This window comes from Ictalurus furcatus, chromosome 6 (assembly GCF_023375685.1).
Source record: "Ictalurus furcatus strain D&B chromosome 6, Billie_1.0, whole genome shotgun sequence".
Classification (NCBI taxonomy): domain Eukaryota; kingdom Metazoa; phylum Chordata; class Actinopteri; order Siluriformes; family Ictaluridae; genus Ictalurus; species Ictalurus furcatus.
Window position 1 is genome coordinate 11,344,520 of NC_071260.1, and position 27,636 is coordinate 11,372,155.

Consider the following 27,636-nt stretch of genomic DNA (forward strand, 5'->3'; position numbering starts at 1 on the left):
GTAAACATAACATGCTATGACTTATTGTGGTAGCAGCAAGGTAAAGTGTATAATAGTGACATTAAACTAAATATAATATTTTTATAAATACGGTAGCAGCAAAAATGCAATAGAGTCAATGCAGGAATGTGCAAATATTGCAATGGGAGTGGGATGGTGTTCAGTTCAGAGTGTGTGTGTGTGTGTGTGTGTGTGTGTATCACTCTAGTCTCTGAGTATTGAGGAGTCTGATGGCCTGGGGGTAGAAGCTGTTACACAGTCTGGCCGTAAGGGCCCGAATGCTTCTGTACCTTTTTCCAGACCGCAGGAGGGTGAAGAGTGTGTGTGAGGGGTGTGTGGGGTCATCCACATTGCTGGTGGCTTTGCGGATGCAGCCTGTGGTGTAAATGTCTATGATGGAGGGAAGATTGGATTGAATTGGAGCCATGCCTTGCTGCACAGTCGTGAGTCAGCAGAGTGAACAGCAATGGACTGAGAACACAGCCCTGAGGGGCCCCCGTGCTCAGTATGGTGGTGCTGGAAATGTTATTCCCGATCCGGACTGATTGAGGTCTCCCAGTCAGGAAGTCCAGGATCCAGTAGCAGGAGGTGTTCAGGTCCAGTAAGTTCAGCTTTTCCAATCAGATGCTGAGGAACAATTGTGTTGAATGCTGAACTGAAGTCCATGAACAGCATTCGAATGTAGGTGTCCTTCTTGTGGGTGGGTGATGGCCAGGTGTAGGGTGGTGGCAATGGCATGATCTGTTGAGCAGTTGGCGCGATACACAAACTACAGCGGGTCCAATGGGGGGAGCAGCAGGGTCTTGATGTGCCTCATGATGATCCCCTTGAAGCAGTTCATGATGATGGATGTGAGTGCAATGGGACGGTAGTCATTGAGGCAGGACACTGAAGACCTCTTCAGCATGGGGACAATGGTGGTAGCCTTGAAGCATGTTGGAATGATGGCGCTGCTCAGGGAGATGCCGAATATGTCGGTGAAAACATCTGCCAGCTGGTCTGCACATCCTCTGAGCACTCTGCCAGGAATGGTGTCTGGTCCAGCAGCCTTCTGTGGGTTGACCCTGTGTTCAGAGGTTTTCCTCACATCAGCCGTGGTTAGACACAGCACCTGGTCATTGGGAGGAGGGGTGGTCTTCCTCACTGCCACCTCATTTGGTGCCTCAAACTGAGCGGAGAAGTTGTTCAGCACATCTGGAAGGGAGGCATCACTGTCACAGACTGGTGATGTTGTCCTGTAGTTGCTGATGGCCTGAATGCCGTGCCATATGCACCGCTGCTATCCGTGAAGTGACTGTGGATTTTCTGGGCGTGTGCATGCTTTGCCTCTCTGATGGCCTGGGACAGTTTGGCCCTCACTCTTCTTAGGGCCACCTTATCACCTGCCATGAAGGCTGCCCTGGAGTCTCGGGTCCTCAGCAGTGAACGCATCTCTGCAGTTATCTACGGCTTCTGGTTGGAGCATGTGGTAATGGTCTTGGAGACGGTGATGTCATCAATGCACTTGCTGTTGTAGCTGGTCACTGATGCCGTGTATTCCTCCAAGTTGGTGGAGTTGCTGTCAGTTGCAGCCTCCCTGAACATGTCCCAGGGCTGTGGTCTGGGTAGCCGAGGTGGGGGCGGGGCTCTGCCCTGTACGTGCTGGAAATGTTTGCGTAAATAAGATCCAGCATGTTCGCTCCTCTCGTTGCAAAGTCCACATGTTGGTGAAATTTAGGGAGCACTGATTTGAGATTTGCATGATTGAAATCTCCAGCGATGATAAACAGTCCATCAGGGTGTGTGTTCTGTAGTTCGCTACTAGCCCCATACAGTTCACAGAGTGCCTCCTTAATATTAGCGCTGGGGGGAATATACACCCCAATTATCAGAACAGTGGTGAATTCCCGTGGTAGATAAAATGGTCTGCATCTAACAGTCACAAACTCCACCAGCGATGAGCAGTTACTAGAAACTAGCACCGAGCTCTTGCACCATTCCAAGTTAATGTAAACACACAAGCCACCACCGCACAGAGTTGCATTTCTGTCGGCACGTAATGAGGCCTGCCTGTCTAGCTGAATGGCGGCCTCTGGAACTCTGTTGCTGAGCCACATCTCTGTGAAAACAAAGACGGGACAGTCTCTAAACTGATGCCCTCTGGAGTTGGATGTAGTCCAGTTTATTGTCCAGGGAGCAGACAATGGAGAGCAGGGTGGATGGGAGAACTGGCTGGCTAAGGTTTGCTTTTAGCCTAGCGTGGACCCCCACCCTATTTCCATGCTTCCGCTTCCTCGCACACCGCTTTCGATGTCTCCTCCCCTGGCCACCGGGATCAGGCAACGCCGAGGACTGGAGGCCTGGAGGCCTAGAGGCCTGGTCTCCGCAGATCATCATGCAGGTTGGTTGTTGTATGATTTCTGTATGTTAACAGTGTCTGGCAATGGTAAACATGAACACTGGTTTCTTTGACGCCCATGCACTGTATACAAAAGAACAGACTACAAGACAAAAATAACACCATTTTGTATCTGGAGAAGCTGCTGCGTGCTACTGCTGCTGCGTGCTACTGCTGCACCGCCATCTTGATAATGTACACCATTTACTTCATCACCTTTTTTCATGGGCCAGTGGTCAGAGAAAAAACATATTCTTTTCACTGACAGCAGCCCATTGCATTAATTAACTGCTTGAAAGGAACATCAGTGTGAGGGAGTAGACAAGAAAGAGTGGTGATTTTATTTTTTACTGTACACCACAGCAGTTTGTCAACCCTAAACATTTTATTTATTTAAGAATGATGTCATACTTTTTTTTTTTTATCTGTTTGTAGTTACAATTAATGTTGTGGAATGCCCACTGTGTAAGTTTCCTTTATAACCACAATAAACAGTTGTTCCCTCACTTATACACACAGTTTATCTTAATAAGACAAAAAATGTAGCTTGATATGTTACTAACAAACCAGAAAGTACAAAACCCTCTGTCCTGAAGACTTTCCTGTGCCAGAAAACTTGGTTACAGCTTTACGTCTGACTGTTACAAGCACTCACATTGGAGATTCAACATTCTGTAAATGTTAAATACATTTGTTTTATGTAATCATCCACCAGACAAGTACATGTGTGTTAATATAGAAATTATAATGTTTGAGTGATTATAATATGTGCAGTAATTGCTGTGATTTGACTTTCAGCCAGCACTACTGTCAGAACTGCTTATAGAAAACAAACCAACAACATTTGACCAATCAGAATTGAGAATTCTACAGTGCTTTTGTATAGTAGACTTTAATTACATCAGGTGTCTGTAATCACACCAGAGATTTTCTACAGTGACCTTTCAAGCTTTGTAGAAAGCAGTCAGCATCATTTCAGATTTCTGCACACCACCTTGGCTGTGTCCTCTTGAATGTTCAGTTTTCTGAGTCCGTAAGCTTAGTGGAAGAATAAAAACATGGCTGCTGATGAAAGAGCCTCGATGAATGGAGCCCAATCTTCTTAATGCACAGCAAAATGTTTCAGAATACAAAGTGGCAGCTTATAGTTGTAGAAATATTTAATATTTCAGCATAACAAATGATTAGTTTTGAAAGGTAGTGTCTGGCTGCCTGTACCTATTTAAGCTCTACAATGTGCCTGACCGATTCTAGTTATACCCCAATGTTAAGGTGGATAGTGGGGGTTTGCTGGCTCTTGGTATACCTACAACACAGTAAGGCTGTAGGGTTGTAAGTAAATATGAATTATTCAGAATGAACAGATAATAGTAGTGTTATATACAAATGCAGATACAAATAGGAGGTGCACTATTTGTTTGCAAAGAGATTGTTTGGTTTAAATCAGGCTTCTATATGGGCGGTTGTAGCTCAGGTGGTAGAGCAGGTTGTCCACTAATCATAGGGTTGGCAGTTCGATTCCTGGCCCTAATGACTCCACATACCAAAGTGTCCTTGGGTAACACATTGAACCCCAAGTTGCTCCTGATGGCAAGTTAGCATCTTGCATGGCAGTGCTCTTACCTTTGATGTGTCAGTGTGTGTGTGAATGAGTGAATGAGACACTGTATAAAGCACTTTGGATAAAAAATATGAGTTCTAACTACTTAAGGATTTCAGCTGGCTCCTTGCCTTGGAGAACTGCTGTTTCTTAGCGTGTTCAATACTTTTTCCTGTGTCATTCTACTTTATTCCACATAACTTTATTCATAGACTTAAATGTTGTGAATTCTTTATATCTGCAGATATCTTGAGTTAATACTGATCACCTGAAATATTTAATGGTTATGGTGAAAATTTCATTTAAATAACCTCATTGGAAATATATTTACTAAAAAAAATCTAGACGCATTCAATACTTATTTCCCCCATTGTGTGTGTGTGTATATAATATTTTAACCTTTTTTAAAAAGGGTAGTTGGTAAATGGCAACAGTGTGCAATGATGGAAAGTATGATATAGTCAAAAATAACACACAAAATGTATGGGATTAAAGTTACAATTACTGCATTTTCCAGACTAGTTGGAGAGGTTTTTTTTTGTTTGTTTTCGTTTTGTTTTGTTTTTTTTTTCTTTTTCTTTTTTTCTTGCTGCATGTCACAATTACATTTTATTATTTAAAAAAATACTTAAAATATATAAACTTCTTTAAATGACAAAAATAAATGATAACATCTCAGATGGTGTTTATTTTTTTTCCCCTTTAATTAGTATTGCCTAAATATTACAAAATTAATACATTTTGAGAACCCTCCAAGGATGACCTTCACCATTCCTTGTGATTGAAAAGGAAGTACAAACAGCTCTTCCTGGTTATCTAACATGGCATTTTTTGTTATGTCAAAGTTAAAGCTGTCTTTTTCCTCTTCTTTTTGCCTATGAAAAAACAACACCATGCATTAAAGGTTTAAATCCGAATACATATAATGGCATTGACCCCTACAACACAGTCAAATAAACAATGCTGTCTTACATAAATTATTGACGAGCAGTGTAATACGCTGCCATTTTGTTTAAGAGTCTGGCCAGTGTTACATTACTGAAATTTTAACACTATCAACTAACAATAAATGAACTGTGGATACCTTTAACACAAGAACAGCATTTGCATATTCTTAGAAGTACCTGAGGATTTCTAGTGTCATCACTGATTCCCCATTAGAACTAAACAATACCCATATCCCTACCTTCAATGTGTAATGTACAGACCATTATCTATTCATATACTATTTGTGGTATTGTTATTGCTGAAGGAATTTTACCGCTCTTCCTGAAGTAATGAATTGAAATCTTTTATGGCTTAGCCCCAAGCGATTTTCTCCGCCATGATGAGGCTGATTGTGTGTGTCACACCGTCACACAGAGGACGTAATTAGTTAGGAAAGGTTCAATAACAGGGTGTGTAAAAGGCCTGTCACGCTACATTGCGTTATCCCCCGCCTCAGACACGGGACTAATCTTCATTACCAAAGTGTTCGAAGAGTCCTTCCCTAGTCAGCAGAGCATTTCAAAACTGAAAATAGATTTGGGAGAAAGTCCATGATGGTCAAACACACAATTTTCAGGTATTGACTTCTTTTTGGCATGTGTGAAAGATTGATTCTGTTTATGCATACCACGGCTTGAACCCAAAGTACTAACTCTTGATATGTTCTGTTTTCCCCAGAACAGGTTATTATGGTGCTATGAATTAGACTTTGAAAATGAAGACGGTAGACTTTTCAATTATTCCTCTATTCTTTCTCTTTTTTGCCCGTAAAAGTAATCATAACCATCTGCTGGGAAAATATGGGATTTGTGTTGGTGATTGTGCTATGACATGATACATAATGAAAAGTCGTTACTTAAGCAAAATGACTCAATCGAGTGGTTTTTACTCCAGTAACAGGCCTAGTAAGAGATCAAGGTCAAGATCTCGGAGCTTTGAAGTACATTCAAATGACTGCCATTATAGTATATGAAAATCGTATTATTACTCAGTGACATTAATGTAAAAGACAAGAGATATGTGAAATACAAGATGTGGAATGAATGTAAGACAATATATTGCTATTGCAGTGTCTGACATACCATAAATGATTAAATGTGGTTTATGTTCAATAATATATATATATATATATATATATATATATATATATATATATATATATATATATATATATATATGTATGTATATATATTGGATGGAGTACATTCATTATTTTCCTCAAAATTCTACAAACAATACCCCATAATGACAATGTGAAAGAAGTTTGTTTGAAATCTTTGGAAATTTATTAAAAATAAAAAACAAAAAAAACACACTTATATAAGTATTCACAGCCTTTGCCATGACACTCAAAATTGAGCTCAGGTGCATCCTGTTTCCAGTGATCATCCTTGAGATGTTTCTACAACTTGATTGGAGTCCACCTGTGGTAAATTCAGTTGATTGGACATGATTTGGAAAGGCACACACCTGTCTATATAAGGTCCCACAGTTAACAATGCATGTCAGAGCACAAACCAAGCCATAGAGTCCGGAGTCTGTAGACCTCCAAGACAGGATTGTATCGAGGCACAGATCTGGGGAAGGGTATAGAAACATTCCTGCAGAATTGAAGGTCCCAATGAGCACAGTGGCCTCCATCATCCGTAAATGGAAGAAGTTTGGAACCAGCAGGACTCTTCCAAGAGCTGGCCGCCTGGCCAAACTGAGCGATCGGAGGAGAAGGGCCTTAGTCAGGGAGGTGACCAAAAACCCGATGGTCACTCTGACAGAGCTCCAGCGTGTCTCTGTGGAGAAAGGAGAACCATCCAGAAGAACAACTATCTCTGCAGCACTCCACCAATTAGGCCTGTATGGTAGAGTGGCCAGACGGAAACCACTCCTCAGTAAAAGGCACATGACAGCCTGCCTGGAGTTTGCCAAAAGGCACCTGAAGGACTCTCAGACCAAGACAAAGATTGAACTCTTTGGCATGAATAGCAAGCGTCATGTCTGGAGGAAACCAGGCACCAGTCATCACCTGGCCAATACTATCCCTACAGTGAAGCATGGTGATGGTGGCAGCATCATGCTTTGGGGATATTTTTCAGTGGCAGGAACTGGGAGACTAGTCAGGATCAAGGGAAATATGAATGCAGCAATGTACAGAGACAAACTTGATGAAAACCTGCTCTAGAGTGCTCTGGACCTCAGACAGTCAGATCTCCTAACAGTCTCATTAACCGAATGTATTTAATATATATATATATATATATTAAATACATTCGGTTAATGAGACTGTTAGGAGATCTGACTGTAGACGCTAAGTCTGTGTTCCATATAGTATACAGTGAAAAGAAGGGATTGATGATAATGTGACATATTGTTCCCTTATGCTAGACTACAATATATAGACTCAAAAGCACATCTTCTCAGTTAGTAGTAAGATTTGCCATCATGAAACAATTGGTTGAACACACATCTTCCTTCATTTGATTGCAAGTGCACATTGGAGTCATTGTACCTCAGAAGAGATATTCCCCAGTCTCAATGGCAGTGCTCTTTATGGAATGTTAAATTGAGCATAGACCTATATTCATCACTCCGTGGTGGGATTATTTTGAGTGGATCATAATGGAAATATATTTCCCAGGTCTTATATGCTGGTTGAAATCAAAGCTTGAAGTGATGATGGTGGCTGCAATATCATAGAGGCAGCAATATCTTGGAGACACTCTCATCCTACACGAGGAGAGGAGGTAGCGATGTGTGGATTACACGCAGGACCTGAAATGATTGAATCGCACGTGTGCAAATCCATTTATGGGAGATGGATGGGAGAGGAGGGATGAGATAAAGGAATCTGAGAGGGAGGGGAGGCATGATGAGAGGGGAGGAACCGAATAGAGGCAGGAATGTGAAAGAGGCTGTCAAACACACTAATACAACATGAAGATACATGTATGTTTTAGAGTTTAAAGATGGATATGTTGGATATTTTGATGTATTGAATATAAATTTGATGTCCTAGTCATATTTGATTCAATCTCAATAATCCATTCAAAACCTTATGCCCGCTCTGCTTGTGAGATGCATTTGATTCGGTTGAGCCTAATATTACATACTTATTGTAAACAGACTGTATCAAATGCGTAAAATGAAAGCCAGCAACTAATGATCATCTTCATATTATGGATCATTTAAGACCACATGTTCTACTCATCCAGAGCTGTCTCATGCTTTAAGATTGATTGGCCATTTGAAAGATGATCACGTCCAAGCCCTGCTGTTTAATAGAAACATATTGCCGATGTGCGTGGCCAGCTTCCCCCCCACCCCCGCACCAAGAGGAAATACAGTCAGTCGTATGTTTTGGGTCGGTTTTCTGTTTTTCCTGATGAACTGAAGGGAAATTACTGCTGACAATGGTATAATTATGGCATGAATGCAGTCCACTTGCCAACTCATAAATATGAAATACATCACTGAGGAGTTTTCAAAGGGATATAGCACAGCTTGAGTCAGACCCAGACAGCATGAGGCCAACTCTGGCAGCAATTGTGTGTGTGTGTGTGTGTGTGTGTGTGTGTGTGTGTGTGTGTGTGTGATAGAGGAAAGATGGGGTTGTTTTTGGCAGACTTGTCACTGTAGTTACTGATGGACCTTGATGTCTTGATCTTGTCCTGAGACTCATTTCATTTCACCCCATCAGGAAGCTGGAATCTGTGTAATCACATCTTGGCCTGAGAATTTCATACTTTCAGTGTTTTGATACCAGTAGCATTCCTGGCAATTTCTGACCATAAATTCCATATAAATTCTAAAAAATAGACTTTTTCCTAGCACTCCACAATGTATACATACATACATACATACATACATACATACATACATACAGTATCTCACAAAAGTGAGTAGATATTTGATTATATCTTTTCATGTGACAACACTGAAGAAATGACACTTTGCTACAATGTAAAGTAGTGAGTGTACAGCTTGTGTAACAGTGTAAATTTGCTGTCCCCTCAAAATAACTCAACACATAGCCATTAATGTCTAAACCGCTGGCAACAAAAGTGAGTACACCCCAAAGTGAAAATGTCCAAATTGGGCCCAAAGTGTCAATATTTTGTGTGGCCACCATTATTTTCCAGCACTGCCTTAACCTTTAATCCATCCATCCATTTTTACCCATTAGTAGTGGTTATAATTGGAAAACTTGATAAACCTATATACTTTCAAAAATGCCTTCTTGTTTTTTCTTCTGAAAATTTTAACTCTGATAGATGTCATGTTGAAACCTCTAGACCATATCAAATGTGTTTCTCAAAAGTTACTGAGCTAAGGGCTTTTAGTAATTCTTCCTACCACTTTCATGTTTTAGCAGCTTAGGCTTGTTATACATCTAAAACCTAACTTTATGCATTTGCAAAGTTCAAATACAGTAACATTTAATAGCAAGTCTAGTTATATTTTGTCTTGAGAAAGATTAAAAACATTAACATAGTTAACTGTTAACTGTTGCAAACTCATCCTCAGCGATGAACCATTCCATTTCTCTATGGACAAGTGAAAGAGTGTTAATTTCTCAAGAAGCCAGAAAACGCAAATGCCAATATAATTATGGATATTAATTCAGCGTGTTGGAATATATATTTTATTTGTCTGATTAATTATTAAATGTGCATATTACCATTTTATGGCACTGTAATCATCCAGATTTTAAAAGTACACCAAGATTTTGAACATGTTGGGTTCTTCATGCACAGTCTGTTACAGAACGCCATTCAGATGTTACAAAGAGTTCTGAATGGGCTTGTTAACTTATTGACCAATATTTTACATAAGCAAGAGTCAGATAGTCATGCATTTGTTTTTGGTAACACTTTAGAATACTGATCCATCATTAATGAATATGACACAGGATGAAATGAATAATGCAATATTAACATTCTAGTAACTACTATTAACTAACTAGAAACTCTGATTAATGAATTAGTAAGTAATAGCACACTGGTGAATGTGGTAGTTCACTATTAGATAATCAATAACTACTATTACTTTCATGCCTCCCAGAGAACTACTAAGAAACTATATAGAATTTCATAATTAATACAAAACCACTACTGTTAACGAATAGAAAAGATTGTTAACATAATCAATAGGTAATAGCAGACTTATGATTTGGGTTATATTATTAATTTCTTCCTGTGTAGTTAATCATTACTGATGGATCAGAATTATAAAGTGTTATCCTGTTTTCTAACATATCCAATTTGGGTACCTTTTCCATACAAATATGATTTGGCACCTTTTGGTACCTTGCTCTGATTATTGAACACACAAATAACACTGAAAGGCAACAGAGAGGATGAGGAATTAATACAACATGAATAAAATAAGTCCATAGCAAGATGAGAACTCATGCACCAAAACAGTCGTATTGATCCTCTTCTTCAAAAATGACAAATGAGAGTGAGGAGTAACAATTGAAGAAATGAAAGCCCATGTCCCTCTCAATACCCCGTGGACTGGTGGTGTTAATTGGGTCAATGCAGCATACACAAACACATCCACACACCCCATTAAAGTCCTTCTTAACCCTCCCATAGGAGCCAGTTGCTCATTAGTCCCACTGTCAGTGTGGCAGGACCGCATATGGAAGCAGAGACAAAAGGATTGTCACAAAAATGCTGTTCTCTCAAGGTTGTTCCTCAGTAACAGGTCGTTCCTGTTTTTATGTTTTACTATATACATGCTGACCAAAACATTCAATCTGCATGCTACATTATAGAAATAAAGCCCAAAGAAAGAAAAAGGCAACCTTTATTGTCACATATATAGTTTATTTTCTTTACGTATCTTATTTACATATCTATATATTGTTAGGACGCTGAACATGTATGACTTAACCCTCGTGAAGCCCTACGGTCAAACTGACCCATTTATTATTTTTATTGACAGTAAAATGATATCGAACAATTTTTTTTTTCCACCTGAAATTTTTTTTGAGCTGTATCTGCATGATTTTTTGCATTGCGCTGCTGCCACCTGATTGGCTGATTAGATAGCCACATGAGTTCACAGGTGTTCCTAATAAAGTGGACAATGAGTGTATACATAAACTGTTTCTACAGGGTTGGGGTGTTTAGGTTCCCCAAACTTAACAAATGTACTGTATGTGTCACTATACAAGAATCTGAGCAATAGTTTAAATTACACTCGAACGAAAAACTTTTTGAATTACTGGTCTACTAGTAAAAAAAATAATAATCGTGCAACCTGGAAAAACTAATCTTCTTTGGTTTCCCAGCACCTTCCTAACTGCAATTACCACTGTCACTTTCAGATAACTCAGACCTTTCTTCTGTTCCCCTAGTGTGTGACATCTTACAGTCTTCTTCTTTTTGATCGTCGACACCCTGCTGAAAAGCCAGTCATCTTACTGAGCTCAAATTCCCAACAATGCCGGACTGAGAGTTTCTGTTTGTTGTTTTTAATAACATTCCACATCCTGTCTTCTCTCTAAGTCGTCCAGCAGAGTTCACTTCTCTTTCAAGGTGATTTTTTTTCTTCAAGAGAGGAAATGCTAAATATGAGGTGAAATGTAGCAGAAATGTAACTGCTTCTGAAACTCATTTAACGCTACACTGAGTGTTGAATCCCTAACACAAAACAAAAACGCACACAAATCAATGTAAAAGATTGTGCTACAATTTACAGAATGTGGTATACAGATATTTTGGTAAGTACCAATGTGTTAACAATACATTAAGCTTCACATTACAGGATGCTGTTATAAATGATTAAATGATTGCATAAATGATTGCATAGTGTTACTTGAAGACCACTAACATAAACCAAATACATTTTTTACAGTTTTAGCATTTAGTTATTGGTTGATCCCCCCCCCCCCCCCCATATATAAGCTACGCTACTATATGACCCAAAGTATGTGGAAACCTGACCATCACAACCAGATGTTCTTGTTGAGCATCCCTTTCCAAAACCATGGGCATTAATATTGGAGTTGGTCGCCCCTTTACTGTGATACTGTGTGAAAATCCTGAAGAGATGAAGTCAAAGCCAAAACTATGAGCACTAATTCATGAACCTCACCTTAAGCTTAACCATTCATAAAATACAGTACATTTAATTATGAATCTCCAATCAGGACACTTTTTCAGTTTTATTCATGACTGTTCCTCTCTATTCCAACAGTATTTACAGAATATTGCAGCAAAAACATTCTGGATTACATTGAAACAAGATAATTTTTTTTTACTCAATAAAGAAAGAGATGTAGCTGTATATGTGAGTACAAGGCAGGCCTAAAAATGTTGAGTTGGCTTTAAAAGAAAACAAATCAAGCAATTTCTCATGTATACTTACTGCTAAAACGGTCATCTGTAATAGAAATCAGCTCAAGTACAGTTGGCTCTGATTATTATAGAGGAGAGAGAAACAGAGATGTTAGTTAAGGCAGCATGTTCCCACAATGCCGAGAGTGTTTATCTGCAGTACTTTAATGCTGAATTATGTGTGCAAGGGTAAAGTGAGTCCATCCGATTCCAGACAACTCTGAGAAAACTGCTCTGTCATCTTCACCGGACTTGTTTGTGAAATATGGGAGCCTAGTGGAGATGGGTGATTACGTTACTGCAGTGAGGATCTGTGAAGTGTATTTGTGTGTATTACAGAGGAGAGAGATTCCAATATTCTGACTGTGTATCACCTGTGTACCTTTTCTGCATTGTCTACACCGTGTCTTGATTTCACCACCTGCCATTAAAAAGACAGACGTAACAGTGCCGCTTTGTTCGGATAATTGATTGTCACAGCAACACCGCTGCTCCCTAATAACCGGCGCAGAACGCAATAATACATCCCAATAAAGGAAGAAAATACACACTGCAGCAGCACATTTAACCAAGCAGGCATGTGTTAGTCCCCATATACTTGGAACTAATGTAATAAAGGCTGCTGTATCTCCAGCTTCTCTGTGGAAAGAGTGAGATTTCAGAGGGGACTGATATGAAGTTATCCGTACAATTGCTCCCACCTTCAAACCTCAGAGCATTTGTTGTTTATTTTGAATCAGCTCTGGTTTGGGCTGAGACTGTTACGAAGGATATTGTGTTTCCCCTCAAGTCACTTTGAAAGTTTCATTCATCTTGTTTAGAAGGTGTGCTGGGACGATTTTCTTTGCTCTTCTCAAACATTCTCTGTAAATGGCACGCTGTGATTTCCTCGACTAGATGGAGGAAGGTCTCTGCTTGTCTGAAACTGTTCATACTACCAACGTTGTTTCTATTTTCTATCAGCTGATTTATGAAATAAAGCTGAGCTGTGGAGGAGAAATGAGCAAATGTGGCAGCGATAGATAGTAGAGATGTAACTGGAAATTAATACATTATTCAGAATGAACAGATAATGTGTTCTAAACTGATACAAATACATATCACTATTTTTTTTTTCCTTTGGTCTATTGTCAGTGGTTTGCACCAGTAGACTTATCTAAACACTTCCTTACTGAGCTCCAAAATGAAACCATATTTTAGCATGTTTCTAAACAAACTGGCCTGAAATTAACAACAATAATATGCTTTTCTTTCTCACTCTATTTCTGGGGGGGGGGAAAGCAGCCTGTCATGTTACAGTTCATAAAAAAAAAACATTTAATTAACATAATTTGTTTTTGTACATACAACATCATTACAATGATGTCTTCAAATTGATATCGATAGCATGTCCAGCAAACTTTTCTGATCTTTCCGGAAGGTAGCAAACTGAAAAACTGAAGTAAATATTTGAAGAAAGTAAATAATTGAAAATGCATCTGTCTTTGAAAATACATCATCAAATCATGTTGTATGTAATTAATTAAACACATGACAGGCAGTTTTAAAAATAAATAAATACTGGCCTGAAATTCACGAAAATAATATGTGACAAACAAAATCAAAGCCACATTATAATAAAACAAAACAAAAGCCACATTATAATGAAATGTTGTCTTTGTTGGTAGATATTAATAGTGAGTCCAGAAAACTTTTCTGATCTTTTGGCAATGTAACAAATTAAATAATGATTTAAATGTGCTAAAATATTTTAAATGCCTGTATAAAAATATGGTCTGGTCTGTACCTTACTGGTTTGGAGTGGTCTGTACCGGTCAGGACAAGAACTGATACTGTATTTCCAAAGCTCCTAATGAAAATCTACATAAACACACTGGCCGTGTGTTTATGATGTACTGCAAAACCACCAGCTTTCGCAACGTTAAAACACTATGGAGTAGTAAAGTCTGGTCTGATGTGCACCAGTTTGGACTGATCTGCACTTACTCATTTGGAATGGTCTGTACCAGTCTGGTCTGCACTGAATTGGACTTATCTGTACCAGTCTGTTCTGGTCTGGTTTGTTCCAGTTTGGACTGGTCTGGCCTGTACCAGTTTGGACTGGCCTGTACTAGTCTGTAGTGCAATAATAATAGTCTACAATATATTTATTGTCTCGTGTCCAACTCTAACAAACTTTAAAGTCAGACAAGGAGGAGGAGGGCTCTGGCTGAACATAAACAAAAAGTTTAAAAAGAAACCAAACTCAAACAGAGCAGAAAACACACAAATGTAACACAAAGCACAAATGCGTCTTTCTCGCACTCGCTCTCTCTCTCCCCAGCACTTCCAGGTGCTCCTTTATTCAATTAAATTCAATTAAATTCAATTTTATTTGTATAGCGCTTTTTACAATGGACATTGTCTCAAAGCAGCTTTACAGAAACGTATAAACACGGGATACAGATTTTAAGTGTGTGAATTTATCCCTATTGATCAAGCAACGGTGGTGAGGAAAATCTCCCTAAGATGATATGAGGAAGAAACCTTGAGAGGAACCAGACTCAGAAGGGAACCCATCATACTCTGGGTAACAACGGATAGTGTTTAAGTAAAGGAAACTTCATTATGGTTTTTATATGAAGTCTTTGTTGAACTAGTCCACTGTTCACTAAAGGAGACCTGAGTGCAAAATTGTATGTGGTAATTGCAGTCCTAAGGCCATAGCCGCAACTGTATTCCCAGCAACCACAGCGAGAATGTCCATGTGGAATTGAGGTCCAAAACCATTTCCGTGGTACTTCAAGCGGTACCATCCTAAGCAATCTCCAGGCTGTAGCCTCCAGTTGATGAGCGCTCCATCCAGAGGTAGGGCATCCGGATGGATCAGGCAGGTCCGGAGAGCAGAAAGGGTCAGGATCAGTGGCATCTCCATAAAATCATGATCTTTCTCTACTGATTAGCCAAATCAGTGCTACTTGTGCATCCTCACAACCTGGCTTCGCTCTCCTCCTTGTCACACTAACAGATTATCATATTGGTTATAGCATAGTGGTAACACATATCTGTATGCCAGTGACCATGGTTTGAGCTCCATGGAAATTGTTTAGTTTACTTTTATTAGGGGCTTTGAAAATGCAATGTCAAATCATGTTGGCTGTATAAAAAGAAAATCTTTTAATGTGGTATGTTTTTTTGTTTTTTGTTTTTTTCAATCACATGGCATGTACGCATTTCAATTAAGTTGTTTCAATGAGATTTTATGTCCACCAGTGTATTATTATCAACTATAAACAACAATTCCCTGACTTGGAAAGAACCTAGCTTAGTTCCCCAGTGTACTCAGTCACATTAGATTAGCTTGCCAAAAAGGTAGGGTTCAATTCAGGTTGTGAACTTGATGTAGCTGAGGAATTGTAGTTCAGGAGTTAAATAAAGTAATGTCCTGCAAATTGCTATTTGAACACACCAGTCCTGGATAGTTTCCAGTGTTTCTGGGGGCTAAGTTGTAGAGTTCATTTTAAATAAAACTAAAAACAGAAATGGAAAAAAAAAAAAAAAAAAACAAGCAAAAAAACCCACCACCTTCATTTTCAGGCCATGTCCACTATAGGTTAAGCCTGAATAAGTATTTGTAGCACAAAACTGGTTGGGGTAGGCTGGGGAGGAATTGGGGCAGGGTAGGGTGAGGTAATAGTACCGAAGTGTCATGAACAAGTATTACAGGCAATATGTAACATTAGAAATATATGCTACATGCATATAACACATTAAACATGTATTTATAATGCATAATGAGTGTTACTATATACAGTATCTCACAAAAGTGAGTACACCCCTCACATTTTTGTAAATATTTGATTATATCCTTTAATGTGACAGCACTGAAGAAATGACACTTTGCTACAATGTAAAGTAATGAGTGTACAGCTTGTGTAACAGTGTAAATTTACTGTCCCCTCAAAATAACTCAACACACAGCCATTAATGTCTAAACCACTGGCAACAAAAGTGAGTACACCCCTAAGTGAAAATGTCCAAATTGGGCCCAAACTGTCAATATTTTGTGTGGCCACCATTATTTTCCAGCACTGCCTTAACCCTCTTGGGCATGGAGTTCACCAGAGCTTCACAGGTTGCCACTGGAGTCCTCTTCCACTCCTCCATGATGACATCACGGAGCTGGTGGATGTTAGAGACCTTGTACTCCTCCACCATCCGTTTGAGGATGCCCCACAGATGCTCAATAGGGTTTAGGCCTGGAGACATGCTTGGCCAGTCCATCACCTTCACCCTCAGCTTCTTTAGCAAGGCAGTGGTCATCTTGGAGGTGTGTTTGGGGTCGTTATCATGCTGGAATACTGCATACTGATCATGCTCTGCTTCAGTATGTCACAGTACATGTTGGGATTCATGGTTCCCTCAATGAATACCCGTATGAGTGCTGCCAGTATTGCTGCAGAGGTTGAAGGGGTGGGGGGTCAGCCTGTCAGTGCTCAGACCATACGCCGCACACTGCATCAAATTGGTCTGCATGGCTGTCGTCCCAGAAGGAAGCCTCTTCTAAAGATGATGCACAAGAAAGCTCGCATACAGTTTGCTGAAGACAAGTAGACTAAGGACATGGATTATGAGACCAAGATAATCTTATTTGGTTCAGATGGTGTCAAGCGTGTTTGGCGGCAACCAGGTGAGGAGTACAAAGACAAGTGTGTCTTGCCTACAGTCAAGCATGGTGGTGGGAGTGTCATGGTCTGGGGCTGCATGAGTGCTGCCGGCACTGAGGAGCTACAGTTCATTGAGGGAACCATGAATGCCAACATGTACTGTGACATAACGAAGCAGAGCATGATCCCCTCCCTTCGGTGACTTGGCCGCAGGCCAGTATTCCAGCATGATAACAACCCCAAACGCACCTCCAAGACGACCACTGCCTTGCTAAAGAAGCTGAGGGTGAAGGTGATGGTTTAAACCCTATTGAGCATCTGTGGGGCATCCTCAAATGGAAGGTGGAAGAGCACAAGGTCTCTAACATCCACCAACTCCGTGATGTCGTCATGGAGGAGTGGAAGAGGACTCCAGTGGCAACCTGTGAAGCTCTGGTGAACTCCATGCCCAAGAGGGTTAAGGCAGTGCTGGAAAATAATGGTGGCCACACAAAATATTGACAGTTTGGGCCCAATTTGGACATTTTCACTTAGGGGTGTACTCACTTTTTTTGCCAGTGGTTTAGACATTAATGGCTGTGTGTTGAGTAATTTTGAGGGGACAGTAAATTTACACTGTTACACAAGCTGTACACTCACTACTTTACATTGTAGCAAAGTGTCGTTTCTTCAGTGTTGTCACATTAAAAGATATAATCAAATATTTACAAAAATGTGAGGGGTGTACTCACTTTTGTGAGATACTGTATAATGCTGTGTTCAATACTAATTTACTAATTCATAATTTAATTTCATTTAAAGTCTTCTTCAGTAGAGCTGAATTTGTGCTCTCCAGATTTTCAGTCACATGACATGCTGTTTTGTCTTTTTTTTTTTTTGTTTTTGTTTTTGTTTTTTTTCCAGAAAGAGAGTAAGATAAAATAGATAGGCTGATGAGCCTATCTTTTACCATATGGCCTGACATTCACAAAAGTAATATGCTTTTATTCTTAGAGTCTCATTATAATGAAATTATATCCTCATGGTCGAAGTTTAGTATCTAGCAAACATTTCTGATCTTTCTGGAACGTAACAAACTGAAACACTGAAGTGAATGTCTCATTCTCTCTCTGTCCCTCTCTCTTGTCATTTGTCTAGTACTTTCTCTTTCTCTTCCCATAGCTCTCAACCAATTCTTTTCTGTGTCTTTCTGCTCTCTGTCTCTCTCTCTCTGTCTCTCTCTCTCTCACAATTTCTACAAACTATTATGGCAAGCAAAGTCTAGTTGGCACAAACACATCCATAATATCCATAATGAATGAGTGTTTAATGGTGAGCTTGTGGAGTGTGTGTGTCCAGTGTGTGACTCTATGCCTGTGTCATATGCACTCATCCTGAAATAATGATGTCACCCCTGATCCCTTCATCCTCCTGCTAATCGTAAATTATCCACTTGATGAATGCTGACATAGGCTTCCTGGGTCACTCAAGGTAGACTGTGACCCTGAAAAATACAAGGTTGGAGGAATGTGTTTGTGTGTGTGTGTGTGTGTGTGTGTGTGTGTGTGTGTTTGAGTGTGTTTAAGATCAGGGACCTGAAGTTTTGTAGGTCTTTTAGTCAAGAAGGTAAACTAAAAGTGAATATATATATATATATATACATATATATATATATATATATATATATATATATATATATATATATATATATATAATGAGATGCAATAAGATGCAACAGGCATCAGGTTGAAGGCAGAAACCACCGTGTGCACGTGACTATTTATGTGTGTGTATGCGTGGGTGAGAAAGAGATCAATCACTCTAATGAGGCTGCCCTCTCATATATCCTATGTAGAGGACGAGGCTCATTGTGACCTGTAGGTAATGGGTGAGAGTGATGGATGAGGAAATCAGCCTACAGGAAGGAAACTATGAGCACCTAAAAGCTAATTAGGGGTGAGTGCTTACAAAGCAAGATAACACAACACTGCAAGGGGACAGGGGGAAAAATCCACACTATCATTACTCCAGGAAAATTTTAACTCTGGTATATGTTTTTCTGAACTATGTTTGTAGATATACTACTGTATGAATCTGCTTTGATTTACTGTTACAGTGCTGTGAAACAGTATTTGCCCCATCCTGATTTCTTCTGTTTTTTTTTGTATATTTCATACTAAATAGTTTTAGATCTTCAAACGAAATACAACATAAAACAAAGGCAACAAGAGTAAACACACAATATAGTTTTTTATTTATTTATTTTTAAAAAACTATCTAACACCTATCACCAGTGTGAAAAACTAATTGCCCCCATAAACTTAAAATCTGTTTGTGCCACCTTTAGCAGCAATAACTGCAACCAAACGCATCCGATAACTGGAGATAAGTCTTTCACTTATTTCTAGGACTTGGATTTACTCCTATTCTTTGGATCATTTTCTTGCTGCTTAATCCAGTTTCACTTATATTTCGACTTACGGACTGAAGACCGGATATTCTCCTTTAGGATTTTCTGGTAGAGAGCAGAATACATGTTTCTTTCAATTTCAAGTTTCCCAGGCTCTGAAGCAGCAAAGCATGCTTCATAATGTTCTTTTTGTGGAATTATGTGTTTGGTTTACGCCAGATGTAACGGGACCTCTGTCTTCCAAACAGTTCCACTTTTGACTCATCAGTCCACAGAACATTCTCCCAAAAGGTTTGAGGATCAGCAAGGTGTGTTTTGGCAAAATTCAGATGAGCCTAAATGTTCTTCTGGTTTTCACCTCGCCACTCTTGATGCCATTTTTGCCCGGTGTCTTTCTGATAGTAGAGGCATAAACAGTGCCCTTTATTGATACAAGAGAAGCCTGTAGGACCTTTGATATTGTCGTTGGCACTTTCATGACTTGCTGGATGAGTAATTGCTGTGCACTTGGAGGATTTTTTCAATCTGGAGATAATGGCTCTCGCTGTGGTCCTTTGGAGTCCCAGAGCCTTTGAAATAGCTTTGTAACCCTTCTCAGACTGATGTATTTCAATCACCTTCTTCCTCATCATTTCTGGAATTTATTTCAACTATAGCATAGTGTGTTACTAGGAAAGACCTTTTAACAAACTTCATGCTGTTGAAAAAGTTCTATTTAAGTATTGATTTGATTGCACAGGGTTTGCAGTAATCAGCTCAGGCCCAGGCCCAGTTGGTATTGGATAACATTTTTGCTTCAATAAATAACTATCATTTACTGTATATTGAGTTTACTTGGGTTGCCATTGTTTTATCCAAGATTGTGTTTTAATTTCTGAAACAATGTAGTATGAGATATACACAAAAACAGAAAAAATCAGGATGGGGCAAATACTTTTTTTCACAGCTCTGTATGTTGAGGATCACAGTCTTGACCTGTGCCAATATTATTTTTTTCTATAATGAATTATCATAGACATTTGCACTAATAGGGAGTCTGAGTTTTTGTCTCAAAAGTTCAAAATCTTGGATGCCACAGTCCAAGAGAGTACAATTGTCCCTTTCCCACCATTTGTATTTAGCTTTTTTTCATCTTTACCTCTCTGAAAGGTGACACTCATTGGGAAATCATTGGGACATTAACAATCTATGCTGAGTTCAATCAGTTGCCCTATGACATTGTGCTGGCAGCTGCACTTCTGGCTTCATGTGTCTCAGAGGGTAAAATATTTTGCCCTCATCCTCTCAGTTAGTTGTTTTCTTACAGTACTGAGGCCTTAGCTAACTATGCACTTACTGATATGACATGGTGGTTAGTTTTTAAATAAGCAGCGGCCACAAAGAAAGTCTCATAATTGTTGAATGGTGTGAATGAGGATCTAGTGCTGTGGCCATGAAATGCCAAAGTTGTGGCTATGAATTGTGCAACTTGAGACCACATCTAAATATGTTGTGGAACTTCATATGTGGCTTACAGTTCATTTAAAAAAAAAAAAAAAAAAAAAAAAAGTCTATACGCTTTGAGAATTTGATGACACAATGGTATCCATGTTGCAAAGCCAATAACTCCATAATGTTTTTGTGACTCATGCCAAAATTTTATTTAGAACTGCAAAAACTAATTGATAAATGGATAATAATCGATTATGAAACTTCTTGTCAACGAATCTCATTATCGAGTAGTTGGTCTGTGCACGGCACGGGGTTACTCACTACGTTACTTCTGTTCCAAAAACACCCTTCAGAGTGTAAATACTAAAGTTGTGTCCCAAATGACGTACTATACACTTACACTATGCACTGTATACTCTACCGTTTAGTGTGAATTGTATAAAGGTAAAATTACACTAGCGGGATTTTTAGTAACCGGAAGTATAAGCCATTCACTAGTCGACTGCGCATGACATCATACGCACGTAATGTGATGCCGCTAGCTTTAGCAGATACCCAGAGTCAATGACAATGACTTTCTTCAGTTTACTGTTTGTCAACGTTACCTTTTATTCCCAACATGACCTCAATCGGAATTTTATATTAAACACCGCCGAGAAGATCAAACTTTATAAAGCAGAGCTTGTGTAGTGCAGAAGCATGACAGTGATGCACAAGCACAAACTTATGTTTATATCCAAAATGCTCCATTGTGTGCAAGGGGTTGGGGTAACTGATGCAAGTTGCTGCATTTTATATATTATATAATATAAACTTATATATTAGTTTATATTTTGTATAAGTATGTATGCATTATTTTTTATGGATGCACAAAAAGCACTGAATTAAACTACAGTCCTAAATGAATAATATATATTCTGGTGTGTGTCTCTGTGTGTTGTGCTCTTTTCAGTCTTATATAAATCTTATAACACTTATGTACATTTTTTGTCTGAAGTTTATGTTTGTAACACTCAGTTTGTGGATTTTATTTGAAATAAATTAAATCAAAGCGCCCCCATCCGATTAATCGAAAATAAATAAATAAATAAATAAATAAATAAATAATCTACCAACTAATTGATTATGAAAATAATCATTTTTTGTAGCCCTAATTTTATTTGATTCCAGTTTTAATAACACTTTAAGAATGACAAAAGCATGCACAATGTTTTTAATTTAAATTCAATTGATACATTTTAAGTTAATTTTATAAAAGAAAAAATAATCATTTTGAATGAAAATGGATTGCTTTTTTGGAGACCCCAGCAGAGATATGCATTTTTGTGAACATTGTGTGATCTCTGTAGACTATTTGGAGGTGACACTCTATAAATAAAAGTGTATCTGTTGTGTTTTATAATTTTAAGCCAGTTTGTAGAGAAATATAGTGTCATGTATCGTGACGTAACGGAGATAAGGTAGGATGCAATCGCAGTAGAACAGGTTTATTTAAGAGAGAGACAGGCAGACAAATCCAAAACGTGATCCACAAACGTAATCCAGTAACATGCAAAGTTCAGGCGATCAGCAAACAGGCATAAAGGGGCGAGGCAGGAATCAAGGTCGCGGTCACGGAAATACAGGGTTGAGGAACAAAACAAGAAACATGAACAATAGCGCGGGACTGGTAGCGGAGAAACCAGCGTGAACAAAACTAACGAACCCAAACATGAAGCTAAACATGAACCATGAACCATGACATGAACTAAGACTATGGTTTTCTATCATGAGGACTCTAAACTAAGTGACTAACTCATTCAATATTCCGCGCCACGTGCTGGGAGGCGCGCGGTATATGTACAAACATAATCAGCCTCGTAATGGCTGACGGCTGAGGGCGATTCAGACACACATGAAACAATAGCCAATGACAGAACAGGGAGGAGACATAACAGAAACATAAACAAATGCACGTGTAGAAATGTCACGATTGTCCACAAGGGAAAAGCAGGTGCTCGCGCACCTGCTCGTGCACGCGCGTTCACATGCTCCGCAGCGCGCTGCTTAAAGGGGAACTTGTGACAGAACCCCCCCCAAGGACACTCCTCCCGGAGTGCCATGAAACATCCATCTCCATTGGCGGCCCTGGCCCCCTGAACTGGAAAGCAGAGCGACGTCCTCGGCTGAATAGGAAGGCAGAGCGACGTCCTCGGCTGAGCAGGAAGGCAGAGCGACGTCCTTGGCTGAGCAGGAAGGCAGAGCGACGTACACAGCAGAGCCTGCAAGCTGAACTTGGCTGGTCATGTCAGCCGACTGGGATGTGAGCAGAGCTTGGTTGTCCGTGTCAACAGACACTTGGTTGTGCATGTCAGCAGACGTGGACGTGAGCAGAGCTTGGTTGTTTGTTTCAACAGACACTTGGTTGTGCATGTCAGCAGACATGGACGTGAGCAGAGCTTGGTTGTCCGTGTCAGCAGACTCGGGCGTGAGCAGAACTTGGCTGTGCGTGTCAGCAGACTCGGGCATGAGCAGAACTTGGCTGTGCGTGTCAGCAGACTCGGGCGTGAACATAATTTGGTTGGTTGGGTCATCAGACGGGAACATGAGCAGAGCTTGGTTGTTTGTTTTAACAGACACTTGTTTATGCATGTCAGCAGACATGGACGTGAGCAGAGCTTGGTTGTCCGTGTCAGCAGACTCGGGCTTTGGCAGAACTTGGGTGGTCGTGTCAGTAGTCTTGGGCGTGGAATGAACTTGGGTGACCAGGTCGGTAGACTTGGGCGTGGGCTGAACTTGGGTGACTGGGTCGGTAGACTCGGGCTTGAGCAGAACGTGGTTGGCCGTGTCGTTAGACTTGGGCGTGAGCAGAACTTGGTCGGCCCTATCAGTAGACTCAGGCGTGAGCAGAACTTGGTCGGCCCTATCAGTAGACTCAGGCATGAGCAGAACTTGGATAACTGGATCAGCAGGCTTGGACGTGACATCAGGAACTTGAGACTTGACTTGGACCTCAGGGACTTGAGACTTGACTTGGACTTGGACCCCAGGGACTTGAGAGTTGACTTGGATTTCAGAGACTTGAGACTTGGGACTTGACTTGGACTTCAGAGACTGGAGACTGGACTTGGACTTGGACCTCAGGGTTGAGCTCTGGTGCTGGAGCCTCCTTGTTGACCTCTAGCTGGAGCTCGGCAGGTGAGCCCACCTCGTGGGTCTCAAGTTCGAGCTCAGAGGTCGCCAGGTTAACCTCCGGCTGGGGCTCTGCATGAGATTGCCTGTAGTAGTGGGTAAACGGCAGGGCAGGTTTGCCTGCCAGACTTACCCCCCCGAAAAGTTGTTCTAGCTCGACCCTCGCCTCCGGACTCCCGAACCGCATCATGAACTCCCCCACAAACTGTTCTACACTGTCCAGGTTCCTACAGTGCTTATCCAGTTGGAGCTGCACCCACTGACGGGCCAGTCCAAAGAACCGGGACCACATGAATCGGAGCCATTGCTTCTCCTCTGGCTTAGGGTCTAACAGGCTGGAGAAATAGAATTGACAGCCTACCAGAAAATATTCTGGGGCACCGAAAAATCCGTCAAATGGAACAGGAAGCTCCATAAATGTCAATTGTGGGAATTGGACTGAGTCCATAGCGGGGACGGTTGGCGTCGACTTCCGGGTTCTGCGTTTTCTCCGTTCTCCTGCTGCATCCATGGTGAGGCGGAATATTCTGTCACGTATCGTGACGTAACGGAGATAAGGTAGGATGCAATCGCAGTAGAACAGGTTTATTTAAGAGAGAGACAGGCAGACAAATCCAAAACATGATCCACAAACGTAATCCAGTAACATGCAAAGTTCAGGCGATTGGCAAACAGGCATAAAGGGGCGAGGCAGGAATCAAGGTCGCGGTCACGGAAATACAGGGTCGAGGAACAAAACAAGAAACATGAACAATAGCGCGGGACTGGTAGCGGAGAAACCAGCGTGAACAAAACTAACGAACCCAAACATGAAGCTAAACATGAACCATGAAACATGACATGAACTAAGACTATGGTTATCTATCGTGAGGACTCTAAACTAAATGACTAACTCATTCAATATTCCGCGCCGTGTGCTGGGAGGCGCGCGGTATATGTACAAACATAATCAGCCTCGTAATGGCTGACGGCTGAGGGCGATTCAGACACACATGAAACAATAGCCAATGACAGAACGGGGAGGAGACATAACAGAAACATAAACAAATGCACGTGTAGAAATGTCACGATTGTCCACAAGGGAAAAGTGCACGCGTGCTCACATGCTCCACAGCGCGCTGCTTAAAGGGGAAATCGTGACATGTTAATGAACTTGGTCTGAAATAATAATAATTTATTTGCGTTTAGTTACACCCGTAAGAGGCAGTTAATAAGGACTGGTGTACATTCATGCTAATGATCGTTTGTCCTGCAAGCTGCATATTTGCGTACTTGCACATCACAAATCATCTTACCTGTAGTTACATTTGTTTAGAACATAATATCACTTATCTGAAATAATGCATTCATATTTAGTTACATCAACATCACATATACAATTTATTTTGACTCGTATGGATCTTTTTCTTCTCAGTAACATGATTCAGATATGATATTATGAGGTTAAAAGAAATAAAGAGAGACAAAATAAAATGTGTCAGGTGATTCACTATTGAGTGGCTCTTGGTGTAGGTTGCCAAAGTGGAGCAAATAAGAATAGAGAGACACAGAGAATGAGATGGCAAAGAAAAAAGCCACTCCTGAATTATTAAAAAGCACAGGGGCTTTTCAAGAACAAAAGCGCTCCCCCTTTTCCACTTCTCAATAAATGTCACACACAAACACAACATTGTGTCACCCCATGAGGCAATGCAATCCACTCTTACTTCCCCTTTCCACTACATCCATCTCCCCATCCAGCCCGTCCTCTGGAAGATAAAGCATGTCATTAATTGACTAGCAAGGCTTCCTGTCTCCCTATTGTTCTAATCAGAGATGCTAGCAATTAGGATCATCCCTCTGAGATCCAGGCAGCTGATCTGCTCAATACGGTGTTAAGGGAAGAATCAGGGTTCGATGAGCTCATTCTCGTTAGCACCTCTGACAGGGAGCTGGGCCCAGTAATGTGATGATTAATTCTTAGACGCTCACAGCTTTTAATCCTGCCATATGCATATTGTTATTAAAATGACTGATTATAATGTCTTGATGAATCAGGACAACATGATTATTATCTGGGACACAGCAGGAATGTCAATACAATATGTGTAGCAATAAGTGAATGAGGATCTAGCAGGTGACTGCTGTAGAAAGCTGTATGCAATAACAGTTATGCCACATTATATTTTCAAGACCTCCAAGTATACATACAGTTCACGCTGTACATACTATACTATCCCAACCAATTGGTAGTCAAATCTTACTCATCATTTCTTTACTACTGAGCAGTAATAATTGGGCTACTTCTGAAGCTATGCCACATTTGTTGGTTAGACATCAGGCATTTGGCATACATGAGATTTGTTACATATTAAAACTTATTTGCATTCAAACAAAATGTTTTATATCTGCCCAAAGTCTATATGAAACTGACATTAAAATAATCCCATGTATTTATTTACTTAAAGGGATAGTTCACCCAAAAATGAAAATTCTGTCATCAATGACTCACCCTCATGTCGTTCCAAACCCACAAGACTTTTGTTCATCTTCGCAACTCAACACATTTTTAATGAAACCTGGGACATTTCTGTCCCTCCATTTACAGTCCAACTAACCAAAATTTTCAAGCGCCAAAAAGTTCATAAAGGCATCGTAAAAATAACCAGTGTGACTCCAGTGGTTTAATCCCAATTTCATGACATGATACGAATGCTTTGTGTTTGCAAAAAAACTACAATGAAGTCTTTATTCACAAAATATCTTCCCTTCCCCATAGATCTCCAACATGCGTTCACAAGAGAACCACGACGTATGCGTGTTGTGTTGACGCGCGTGCGGACAAAAAAAAATGCAAATCCTCCTCCATGTCGTATGGACACTCTAAGTGGCCATGCATTAGTAATTTTTTCTTTCTTGTTTTCTCGTGATGTTGACTTAATTTTTCTGTGTATTCGACATCCATCGTCCCGAAGTCAGTGGGTTTTTTGAATGGGTTTTTGGTTAAATGCCTGAAATAAGGTCTGTGGTTAACACAATCTCAAGATATGTTCACGTTTTATACTACAACATAAAATACATCAGTAATACCCTTCTCAGGATTTTTAAAAGCTTTTACGTTAAATAGACAGTTGCTAACAAGTGGTAAATGGTACTACAGAGGTTGGCGGGGACATTAACGCTGAACAAAGAAAGCTCATCTACTACATCCTCGTTGTGCTTATACATGCACTTTTGCAAACTATTCCAACTCAAAGTTTCTGACTTGTAGATTTATCCGTTTATAGTATTTTCCAATTGTAGTATTTTTAAAAATGAAGATTGAAAGAGCTGTCGTAAGCTTAGTGGTGGTGACAAGTCATGCGATAGTAGTGTAGTTCGTTTAGCGCTTTACTTCTGGAGATTGTATTTAGGCTTCAAAATTCATAAAAGTTTTGTTCATTTGTGGAGATTATCTTGATGAGCAAAACATGTAAGAATCATAAATAATTAAATTGTGTATAAATAAATATACGCAAGCTATTTAAACTTGGGAGTGTAATCCATAAATAAAAGTGCAGTAACGCATTGCACAATCAAGGTTTCATCACAGTTTCTAAACAACTGTCACGTATCGTGACGTAACGGAGATAAGGTAGGATGCAAGTGCAGTATGAACAGTTTTATTTAAGAGAGAGACAGGCAGACAAATCCAAAACGTGATCCACAAACATAAT